The sequence below is a fragment of the Pleurodeles waltl genome, chromosome 5 (genome assembly GCF_031143425.1).
Source record: "Pleurodeles waltl isolate 20211129_DDA chromosome 5, aPleWal1.hap1.20221129, whole genome shotgun sequence".
Taxonomy (NCBI): domain Eukaryota; kingdom Metazoa; phylum Chordata; class Amphibia; order Caudata; family Salamandridae; genus Pleurodeles; species Pleurodeles waltl.
The window spans coordinates 734,297,383-734,309,978 of NC_090444.1; the positions used below are offsets into that span (position 1 = coordinate 734,297,383).

General features: G+C 48.2%; 1 protein-coding gene across 4 annotated transcripts in view; it reads left to right on the forward strand.

Annotated features, from left to right (window-relative positions):
- BIRC6 (baculoviral IAP repeat containing 6) overlaps positions 1-12,596 on the forward strand; it is a 1,722,273-nt gene that overhangs the window by 879,725 nt on the left and 829,952 nt on the right. The window lies entirely within an intron of this gene.

Consider the following 12,596-nt stretch of genomic DNA (forward strand, 5'->3'; position numbering starts at 1 on the left):
TGAGCACATGCACACTGCCACACAGCTTGTGTGTGGTGGTGGGGAGAAAATGACTAAGTCAACATGGCACTACCACTCAGGATGCCATGCCAGCCTCACACTCCCTGTGGCATAGGTGAGTCACCCCTCTTGCAGGCCTTACAGCCCTAAGGCAGGGTGCACTATACCACAGGTGAGAGCATATGTGCAAGAGCACTATGCCCCTACAGTGTCTAAGCAAAACCTTAGACATTGTAAGTGCAGGGTAGCCATAAAGAGTATATGGTCTGGGAGTTTGTCAAATACGAACTCCACAGTTCCATAATGGCTACACTGAAATCTGGGAAGTTTGGTATCAAACTTCTCCGCACAATCAACTCCTAGTGCTAGGCTGACCAGTTTCTGCCAGCCTACCACAACCAGATGAGTGGCTGTCCACATGGGGAGAGTGCCTTTGTCACTCTGTGGCCAGGAACAAAGCCTGTACTTGGTGGAGGTGCTGCTCACCTCCCCCTGCAGGAACTGTAACACCTGACAGTGAGCCTCAAAGGCTCATGCCTTTTGTTACAGCACCCCAGGGCATCCCAGCTGGTGGAGATGCCCGCCCCTCCGGCCACTGCCCCCACTTTTGGCAGCAAGGCTGGAGGAGATAATGAGAAAAACCAGGAGGAGTCACCCACCAGTCAGGACAGCCCCTAAGGTGCCCTGAGCTGAGATCACCCCTGCCTTTAGAAATCATCCATCTTAGTTTTGGAGGATTCCCCCAAAAGGCCTACGGATGTGCCCACCTCCACTCAGGGAGGAGGCACAAAGAGGGTGTAGCCACCCTCCAGGCCAGTAGCCATTGGCTACTGCCCCCCCAGACCTAAACACACATCCTAAATTTAATATTTAGGGGCACCCCCGAACCCGGGTAATCAGATTCCTGCAACCTGAACCAAGAAGAAGGACTGTTGACCTGAAAGCCCTGCAGAGACGACGAAGACGACAGCTGCTTTGGCCCCAGCCCTACCGGCCTGTCTCCTGACTCGAAGAAAAATGCAACAGTGACTTATCCGACAGGGACCAGTGACCTCCGAAGCCTCAGAGGACTGCCCTGAACCTAAGGACCAAGAAGCTCCCGTGAGCAGCGGCTCTGCTCAACAACAGAAACAACTACTGCAACTTTCTTGCAACTTCTAAAGACTTCACACTTCCCGCTAGAAGCGTGAGACTTCACCCTACTCCCCCGGCTCGAGCTCCAGAGAACCAACACCACAGGGAGGACTCCCAGGCGACTGCAACCCAGTGAGTAACCCAAGACGACCCCCCTGAACCCACACAGTGACGCATGCAGAGAGAATCCAGAGGCTCCCTGTAGGAAGTTGGCTCTGCATGTACTATTTCAAAGTACGAAATAGCATGCACAGAGTCCAAGGGTTCCCCTTAGAGGTAAGATAGCGGCAAAAAGAGATAATTATAATGCTCTATTTTGTGGTAGTGTGGTCGAGCAGTAGGCTTATCAGAGGGTAGTGTTAAGCATTTGTTGTACACACACAGGCAGTAAATGAGGAACACACACTTAAAGACAATTCCAGGCCAATAGGTTTTTGTATAGAAAAATATACTTTCTTAGTTTATTTTAAGAACCACAGGTTCAAGATTTACAAGTAATACTTTAAATGAAAGGTATTTCAATTAGGTAACTTAGGAACTTTGAATCAGCAAAATAGCATGTACAGTTTTCACAAAAATGGCAATAAGCTATTTTAAAACTAGACAGTGCAATTTTCAACAGTTCCTGGGGGAGGTAAGTGTTTGTTAGTTTTGCAGGTAAGTAAACCACCTACAGGGTTCAAAGTTGGGTCCAAGGTAGCCCACCGTTGGGGGTTCAGAGCAACCCCAAAGTTACCACACCAGCAGCTCAGGGCCGGTCAGGTGCAGAGGTCAAAGTGGTGCCCAAAACGCCTAGGCTTCAATGGAGAAGGGGGTGCCCCGGTTCCAGTCTGCCAGCAGGTATGTACCCGCGACTTCGGAGGGCAGACCAGGGGGTTTTGTAGGGCACCGGGGGGGGGGGGGGGGGACACAAGTCAGCACAAAAAGTACACCCTCAGTAGCACGGGGGTGGCCGGGTGCAGAGTGCAAACAGGCGTTGGGTTTGCAATAGGTTTCAATGGGAGACCCAGGGGTCTCTTCAGCGAAGCAGGCAGGCAAGGGGGAGGCTCCTCGGGGTAGCCACCACCTGGGCAAGGGAGAGGGCCACCTGGGGGTCGCTTCTGCACTGGAGGTTGGATCCTTCAGGTCCTGGGGGCTGCAGGTGCAGTGTCTTTACCAGGCGTTGGGTTCTTAGAAGCAGACAGTCGCGGTCAGGGGGAGCCTCTGGATTCCCTCTGCAGGTGTCGCTGGGAGGGCTCAGGGGGGTCAACTCTGGCTACTCACAGGGTCGCAGTCGCCGGGGAGTCCTCCCTGCAGTATTGTTTCTCCGCAGGTCGAGCCGAGGGCGTTGGGTGCAGAGTGCAAAGTCTCACTCTTCCGGCGGGAAGCGTGTTGTCTTTAAAAGTTGCTTCTTTGTTGCAAAGTTGCAGTCTTTGTGGAACAGGGCCGCTGTCCTCGGGAGTTCTTGGTCCTTTTAGATGCAGGTAGTCCTCTGAGGCTTCAGAGGTCGCTGGACCTGGGGAACGTGTCGCTGTTGCAGTTTTTCTTGAAGTGGGGAGACAGGCCGGTAGAGCTGGGGCTAAAGCAGTTGGTGTCTCCGTCTTCTCTGCAGTCTTCTCTGCAGGGCTTTCAGGTCAGCAGTCCTTCTGCGTCTTAGGTTGCAGGAATCTAGTTTACTAGGTTCTGGGGTGCCCCTAAATACTCAATTTAGGGGTGTGTTTAGGTCTGGGAGGGCAGTAGCCAATGGCTACTGTCCTTGAGGGTGGCTACACCCTCTTTGTGCCTCCTCCCTGAGGGGAGGGGGGCACATCCCTATTCCGGGAATCCTCCAAAATCAAGATGGAGGATTTCTAAAGGCAGGGGTCACCTCAGCTCAGGACACCTTAGGGGCTGTCCTGACTGGTGGGTGACTCCTTGTTTTTCTCATTATCTCCCCTGGACTTGACGCCAAAAGTGGGGGCTGGGTCCAGCGGGCGGGCATCTCCACTAGCTGGAGTGCCCTGGGGCATTGTAACACGAAGCCTGAGCCTTTGAGTCTCACTGCTAGGTGTTACAGTTCCTGCAGGGGGGAGGTGTGAAGCACCTCCACCCACAGCAGGCTTTTGTTTCTGTCCTCAGAGAGCACAAAGGCCCTCACCACATGGGGTCAGAAACTCGTTTCTAGAAGCAGGCTGGCATAGACCAGTCAGTCCTGCACTGAACAATTGGGTAAAATACAGGGGGCATCTCTAAGATGCCCTCTGTGTGCATTTTTTAATAAATCCAACACTGGCATCAGTGTGGATTTATTATTCTGAGAAGTTTGATACCAAACTTCCCAGTATTCAGTGTAGCCATTATGGAGCTGTGGAGTTCGTTTTTGACAGACTCCCAGACCATATACTCTTATTGCTACCCTGTACTTACAATGTCTAAGGTTTTGCTTAGACACTGTAGGGGCATAATGCTCATGCATCTATGCCCTCACCTGTGGTGTAGTGAACCCTGCCTTAGGGCTGTAAGGCCTGCTAGAGGGGTGACTTACCTATGCCACAGGCAGTGAGAGGTTGGCATGGCACCCTGAGGGGAGTGCCATGTCGACTTAGTCATTTTCTCCCCACCAGCACACACAAGCTGGCAAGCAGTGTGTCTGTGCTGAGTGAGGGGTCCCTAGGGTGGCATACGACATGCTGCAGCCCTTAGAGACCTTCCCTGGCATCAGGGCCCTTGGTACCAGGGGTACCAGCTACAAGGGACTTACCTGGGTGCCAGGGTTGTGCCAATTGTGGAGACAATGGTACATTTTAGGTGAAAGAACACTGGTGCTGGGGCCTGGTTAGCAGGGTCCCAGCACACTTCTCAGTCAAGTCAGCATCAGTATCAGGCAAAAAGTGGGGGTAATTGCAACAGGGAGCCATTTCCTTACACTCCCCCTGACCGCGGCTTCCTGTAACAAGGAACTCGATGCCTGGACCAAGCACTGCACCCGCAGCCCCCAGGACCAGAAGGAACCGAACCTCAGTGCAGGAGTGACCCTCAGGCGCCCTCTGCCTTGTCCAGTCAGTGGCTGACACGAGTAGCCCCCCTGTGCCCTGCCTGCACCGCTAGTGTGACCCCTGGGTCCCTCCATTGAATCCTATACAAAACCCGATGCCTGCTTTGCACACTGCACCTGGCCGCCACTGTGCCGCTGAGGGTGTGTTTTGTGTGCCTACTTGTGTCCCCCCCCCCCCCCCAGTGCTCTACAAACCCCCCCTCAGGTCTGCCTTCTGAGGACGCTGGTACTTACCTGCTGGCAGACTGGAACCGGAGCACCCCAGTTCTTCTTAGACGCCTATGTGATTTGTGCTCCTCTTTGACCTCTGCACCTGACCGGCCCTGTGCTGCTGGTGTGGTAACTTTGGGGTTGCCTTAAACCCCTAACGGTGTGCTGCCTATGCCCAGGAACTTAGACTTATAAGTGACTTACTTACCTGACAAACTAACCATTACTTAAATCCCCCAGGAACTGTTAATTGTTGCATTGTCCACTTTTAAAATAACTTATTGCCATTTTTACTAAAACTGTGTATGCTATTGCTCTAATTCAAAGTTCCTAACTTACCTGTGTGGAGTACCTTGCATTTTATGTATTTACTTCAAATCTTGAACTTGTGGTTCTAAAAATAAATTAAGAAAATATATTTTTCTATATAAAAACTATTGGCCTGAAGTTAAGTATTTGAGCGTGTGTTCCTCATTTATTGCCTGTGTGTGTACAACAAATGCTTAACACTTCCCTCTGATTAGCCTACTGCTCGACCACACTACCACAAAATAGAGCTTTAGAATTATCTAATTTTGCCACTATCCTACATTTAAGGGGAACCCTTGGACTCAGTGCACACTATCTCTTGCTTTGAGATAGTATATACAGAGCCAACTTCCTACACCCACTTATTTTCTCCCTCTCCATTTATCATGCCTCAGTGGGATCTTAATCTTGTACTTACTTATTTGATGTGTACCTCCTTTGGGCCAATGCATAATTGTCCCTTGCGGCTCCTCACCTTCAAAACTGTCTTTCTGGTCGCTATCACCTCTGCTCACTGGGTGAGTGAGCTTCAGGCCCTTTCTTCACAACCTCCATACTTGTCTGTACACCCTGACAAAGTGGTGTTCCTTCCTTCCTAAGTTGGTTACACCATTTGATGTAGGCCAGTCCATCACTTTGCCTACCTTCTTCGCACCCCCACATCCTTCCCATGAGGAGGCGAGACTCCCCCGTCTCGACCCAAAAGGAGCGTTGGCGTTTTACCTCAGTCGTACTAAAGATTTCCGGGTGGACGATCAACTCTTTGTTGGCTATGTGGGTGCGAAAAAAGGGAAGGCGGTGCAAAAGTGTACCATCTCTCGATGGGTGCTTCTTTGCATCAAAATGTGCTCCGCGGAGTTCCTGTCCTGGACATCTGTCAGGCAGTGTCCCTGCACACGTTTGCTAAGCATTGCTGCCTGGATAGTCAGGTCCGTCAAGACTGCTACTTAAGTCGTTCGGTCCTGCAGGACTTTCTAGTATGATCTTGGTTCGCAGCCCACCACCGAGGATGGCATTGCTTGGGTATCTATTCTAAGGTAAGGAATCTGCAACTAGAAGTCTCTATCAGATGTACAAGTTACTTACCTTCAGTAACAAAATGTTCGGTGGCATGTGTAGCTGCAGATACACATGCTGTGCATAGTCTGCCGTCTGGTGTTGGGCTCGGAGTGTTACAAGTTGTTTTTCTTCGAATAAGTCTTTTCGAGTCACGAGACCGAGGGACTCCTCCTACTTTGGTTCCATTGCGCATGCGCGTCGACTCCATCTTAGATTGTTTTTTTTCCGCCATCGGGTTCGGACGTGTTCCTTTTCGCTCCGTGTTTCGGGTCGGAAAGTTAGTTAGAATCTCGGAAAAATCCGTCGGTATTGTTTCGTTCGGTATCGGGTTAGATTAGACAAATCGACACCGAATCTTGAAGAAGCTCCGGTAGCTCTTCGGGGTAATTTCGATCACCCGTCGGGGCCTGGTCGGCCCGACCGCGTGCAACATCGAGACTGATGGAACGGACCCCGTTTCGATTCTGTCCTAAATGCCACAATAAATATCCTTACACGGACCAACATTTGGTCTGTAACTTGTGCCTGTCCCCCGAGCACAAGGAGGATACGTGCGAGGCCTGTCGCGCGTTTTGGTCGAGAAAAACGCTCAGAGACCGAAGAGCCAGGAGGTTGCAGATGGCGTCCACGCCGACAGGACAACAACGGTTCGAGGAGGAGGAAGAAGAAACATTCTCCATCCCCGATTCAGACTCCGAAGAATTCGGCGTCGAAGAGCAACCAACCGTGAGTAAGACGTCGAAACAAAGATCACACGAAAAAACAGAGAAAGCCCAGGGGACGCCACCGCCAACAGGCCATGGCTTAACCCATAAAGTAGGTGACCGTCCATCGGCACCGAAAAAGGGCGAGCTGGTGCCGAAGTCGTCCGACTCAGGTCGAGACACAGGCACGCAGCAATCTCGGGACCGAGAGAGTGGTGCAGAAAAGGTTCGACACCGAGATAGCGGCACCGAAGTTGCTCGGCACAGAGACAACGGCACCGAAGATGTTCGGCACCGAGAAGGCACGACACCGAAAAGAAGAAAGATCTTGTCGGAGCCGAAAAAATCAAAAGTCACGGTTTTGGTGCCAAAACACCCGGCAACCGAAAACCAGTTCCTACTCAGAGGAACAAGGACTGTCCTCCCAACTAAAAAAACACAGATTTGAGGAGGAATTACAAACAATAGAACCAGATCACACGCAAAAGCGGATCTTTATCCAAAAGGATACAGGGAAGATCAGCACTCTTCCCCCAATCAGGAGAAAAAGAAAACTGGACTTCCAACAAGAAGACAAGCAGCCACAAGCAAATGTGGTAAAGAAAGTAACTCCACCACCCTCTCCACCACCGTCAACCCATGCATCACCGGCACAAACTCCACCACATTCACCAGCTCATACCACCATGAGCCAAGATGATCCAGATGCATGGGACCTCTATGACGCTCCAGTATCGGACAATAGCCCTGAATCGTACCCAACTAAGCCCTCACCACCTGAGGACAGTACAGCATATGCACAGGTGGTAGCCAGGGCAGCCGAATTTCATAATGTATCGCTACATTCGAAGCCTATTGAGGATGACTTCCTCTTTAACACCCTGTCCTCCACCCATAGCCATTATCAAAGCCTTCCCATGCTCCCGGGAATGCTAAGGCACGCTAAACAGATTTTTAAAGAGCCAGTTAAAAGCAGAGCAATAACTCCAAGGGTGGAGAAAAAATACAAAGCACCGCCTACAGACCCTGCTTTTATTACTTCACAACTGGCGCCAGATTCAGTAGTCGTAGGAGCAGCTCGTAAAAGAGCCAACTCGCATACATCAGGCGACGCACCACCTCCGGACAAGGAGAGCCGCAAGTTCGATGCAGCTGGGAAAAGGGTTGCAGCACAAGCTGCAAATCAGTGGTGCATCGCCAACTCCCAAGCACTCCTAGCGCGATACGACAGGGCTCATTGGGACGAGATGCAGCATTTCATCGAACACCTCCCCAAAGAGTTCCAAAAACGAGCGCAACAAGTGGTTGAAGAGGGACAAAATATCTCCAACAACCAAATACGTTCTTCTATGGATGCAGCGGATACAGCTGCAAGAACAATAAATACTGCAGTCACCATAAGGAGACACGTATGGCTGCGCACCTCTGGGTTCAAACCCGAGATTCAACAGGCTGTGCTTAACATGCCGTTTAATGAACAACAATTGTTTGGGCCGGAAGTGGACACAGCAATTGAAAAATTAAAAAAGGACACCGACACCGAGACAGCCAAAGCCATGGGCGCACTCTACTCCCCGCAGGGCAGAGGCACATTTGGCACATTTCGTAAAACTACTTTTAGGGGAGGGTTTCGAGGTCAACCCACAGAAACCAGCACCTCACAAACAAGACCACCTACCTACCAGGGACAATATCAAAGGGGAGGTTTTCGGGGACAATACAGAGGGGGACAATTCCCAAGAAACCGGGGAAAATTTCAAGGTCCCAAAACCCCTCAAAATAAACAGTGACTCACAGGTCACACAACCCCTTCACACAACACCAGTGGGGGGAAGACTAAGCCAGTTCTACAAATCTTGGGAGGAAATAACAACAGACACTTGGGTCTTAGCAATTATCCAACATGGTTATTGCATAGAATTTCTCCAATTCCCTCCAAACGTCCCACCGAAAACACACAATATGTCAAAACAGCATGTAGATCTTCTAGGACTAGAAGTTCAAGCATTACTGCAAAAGGACGCAATAGAATTAGTACCAGGTCCACAAAAGAACACAGGAGTTTACTCACTGTACTTTCTAATACCGAAAAAGGACAAAACACTAAGACCAATTCTAGATCTCAGAACACTAAACACCTACATCAAATCAGACCATTTTCACATGGTCACATTACAAGACGTAATCCCACTGCTCAAACAGCAAGACTACATGACAACATTAGATCTAAAAGATGCGTATTTCCATATACCGATCCATCCTTCGCACAGGAAATACCTGAGGTTCGTATTCATGGGAATACTTTACCAATTCAAAGTGTTGCCATTCGGAATAACAACTGCGCCAAGAGTCTTTACAAAATGCCTAGCAGTAGTAGCTGCACATATCAGAAGGCAGCAAATACACGTGTTCCCCTACTTAGACGACTGGTTAATCAAAACCAACACGCTAACAAAGTGTTCACATCACACAAAGTATGTCATACAGACATTTCACAGGCTGGGTTTCTCCATCAACTATGCAAAGTCAAAACTTTTGCTGTGTCAAACACAACAATACTTAGGAGCGACAATCAACACAATAAAAGGGATAGCCACTCCAAGTCCACAAAGGGTTCAAACAATTCACAAGGTCATACAAGCCATGTATCCAACACAAAAGATACAAGCAAAAATAGTATTAAAACTACTAGGCATGATGTCTTCATGCATAGCCATTGTCCCATACGCAAGGTTGTACATGCGGCCCTTACAACAGTGCCTAGCATCACAATGGTCACAGGCACAGGGTCAACTTCTAGATCTGGTGTTGATAGACCGCCAAACATACATCTCGCTTCTATGGTGGAACAGTACAAATTTAAACAAAGGGCGGCCTTTCCAAGACCCAGTGCCAACATACGTTATAACAACAGATGCTTCCATGACAGGGTGGGGAGCACACCTTAATCAACACAGCATCCAAGGACAATGGGACGTTCATTAAAGAAAGTACCACATAAATCACTTAGAACTGTTAGCAGTATTTCTAGCGTTGAAAGCATTCCAACCCATGATAACCCACAAATACATTCTTGTCAAAACAGACAATATGACGACAATGTATTATTTAAACAAACAGGGGGGGACACACTCGACACAGTTGTGTCTCCTAACACAAAAAATATGGCATTGGGCAATTCGCAACCACATTCGCCTAATAGCACAATTTATTCCAGGGATCCAGAACCATCTAGCAGACAATCTCTCTCGGGATCACCAACAAGTCCACAAATGGGGAAATTCACCCCCAAATACTAAACAATTACTTTCAAATTTGGGGAACACCTCAAATAGATCTATTTGCAACAAAAGAAAACGCAAAATGCCAAAGCTTCGCATCCAGGTACCCACACCGGCACTCCCAAGGCAATGCTCTATGGATGAATTGGTCAGGGATATTTGCGTACGCTTTTCCCCCTCTCCCTCTCCTTCCATATCTAGTAAACAGATTGAGTCAAAACAAACTCAAACTCATACTAATAGCTCCAACATGGGCAAGACAACCTTGGTATACAACGCTACTAGACCTTTCAGTAGTACCTCATGTCAAACTACCCAACAGACCAGATCTGCTAACGCAAAACAAACAACAGATCAGGCATCCAAACCCAGCATCGCTGAATCTAGCAATTTGGCTCCTGAAATCCTAGAATTTGGACACTTAGACCTCACACAAGAATGTATGAAGGTCATAAAACAGGCTAGAAAACCTTCCACTAGACACTGCTATGCAAGTAAATGGAAAAGATTCGTTTATTACTGCCATAATAATCAAATTCAACCATTGCATGCATCTCCAAAAGATGTAGTAGGATATTTACTACTTTTGCAAAAATCTAATCTAGCTTTCTCTTCCATAAAAATACATCTCACTGCAATATCTGCTTACCTGCAGATTACTCATTCAATTTCCCTGTTTAGAATACCTGTCATTAAAGCGTTTATGGAAGGCCTAAAGAGAATTATACCACCAAGAACACCACCTGTTCCTTCATGGAACCTCAACATTGTCTTAACAAGGCTCATGGGTCCACCTTTTGAACCCATGCATTCATGTGAAATGCAATACTTAACGTGGAAAGTTGCATTTCTCATTGCCATCACATCTCTAAGAAGAGTAAGTGAAATACAGGCGTTTACCATACAAGAACCATTTATTCAAATACACAAGAATAAGGTCGTTCTAAGAACAAATCCAAAATTCTTACCAAAGGTTATCTCACCGTTCCACTTAAATCAAACAGTGGAATTACCAGTGTTCTTCCCACAGCCAGATTCAATAGCTGAAAGAGCACTACATACATTAGACATCAAGAGAGCACTAATGTACTACATTGATAGGACAAAAGAAATTAGGAACACAAAACAACTATTCATTGCATTCCAAAAACCTCATACAGGAAATCCAATATCAAAACAAGGTATTGCCAGATGGATAGTACGGTGCATCCAAACCTGCTATCTTAAAGCAAAAAGAGAACTGCCTATTACACCAAGGGCACACTCAACCAGAAAGAGAGGTGCTACTGTGGCCTTTCTAGGAAATATTCCAATGAACGAAATATTTAAGGCAGCAACATGGTCTACGCCTCATACATTTACCAAGCACTACTGTGTAGATGTGTTATCTGCACAACAAGCCACAGTAGGTCAAGCCGTACTAAGAACTTTATTTCAAACTACTTCCACTCCTACAGGCTGAACCTCCGCTTTTGGGGAGATAACTGCTTACTAGTCTATGCACAGCATGTGTATCTGCAGCTACACATGCCACCGAACGGAAAATGTCACTTACCCAGTGTACATCTGTTCGTGGCATTAGTCGCTGCAGATTCACATGCGCCCACCCGCCTCCCCGGCAGCCTGTAGCCGTTTGGAAGTAATTCTTCAACATTTGTACATTTGTAAATATATTACTTTAACCTTCATTTTGTACATACTTATTCATTCCATTGCATGGGCACTATTACTAGCATACACAACTCCTACCTCACCCTCTGCGGGGAAAACAATCTAAGATGGAGTCGACGCCCATGCGCAATGGAACCAAAGTAGGAGGAGTCCCTCGGTCTCTTGACTCGAAAAGACTTCTTCGAAGAAAAACAACTTGTAACACTCCGTGCCCAACACCAGACGGCGGACTATGCACAGCATGTGAATCTGCAGCGACTAATGCCACGAACAGATGTACACTGGGTAAGTGACATTTTCCATCTGGTAGAGACATATTCTAGTTGCAGATTCCTTACCGCCCACCCATCCTCCCTGCTTGCGAACTGATTTTCAGGGACAGGGATTCCCCCTTCCAAGTCCTTAGCTGTGGCGCACCAATCTCAGTGTTCTTAGCGGCTGTGCGCTGTAGCGTGGAAAGTCATTAAAAAAAACTGACGTCCCTGCGCGAGGGTGGCATCTATGTACTACTTCCAACGTCATCACGGCGACCGCGACTCCTATGACGCCTGCGGAGTCGACAATGCCACCTTCCGACACGCAAGGGTATTGCTCGAAGAAAAATCGCTGGATCCAGTCTGACGCCTGGTGGAAAATTCTAAGGTAAGGAATCTGCAACTAGAATATGTCTCTATCAGATATCTCGTTACCAAAAGTAAGTAACTTGTACCTTTGTTCCACCGCATTCCTCTAAGGAAGAGGAGCGACTACACCGACTGGACCCAAAAAGAGCGTTTTCATTCTACCTTGACAGAAAAAAAGAGCTCCGGGTGGATGACCAATTCTTTGTGGAGTATGTGGGGCAAAGAAGTGTCAGGCAGTACAGAAACGGACCTTGTCATGCTGGGTCGTTATCTTTATTAAGATCTGCTACGCACTGGCCAAGAAGCAGCCTTGAGGGGTTATTCAACCAGAGACAAGGCTGCTACCACTGCGCTAGCACAAGGTGTTCCAGTCCTGGATATCTGTCAGGCAGCAACGTGGGCATCATTGCACACGTTTGCAAGACATTGCTGCCTGGACAATCCGGTCTGTATAGAAGTACACTTTGCCTGTTTGGTCCTGCAGGACATTTTAGTGTAAAGAAGGTCTGTCCGCAGCCTACCGCCAGGAGGTTATGGCTTGGGTATCTGTTCAAAGGTAAGGAATCTGCAGCTAGAAGGCTCTATCCTTTGA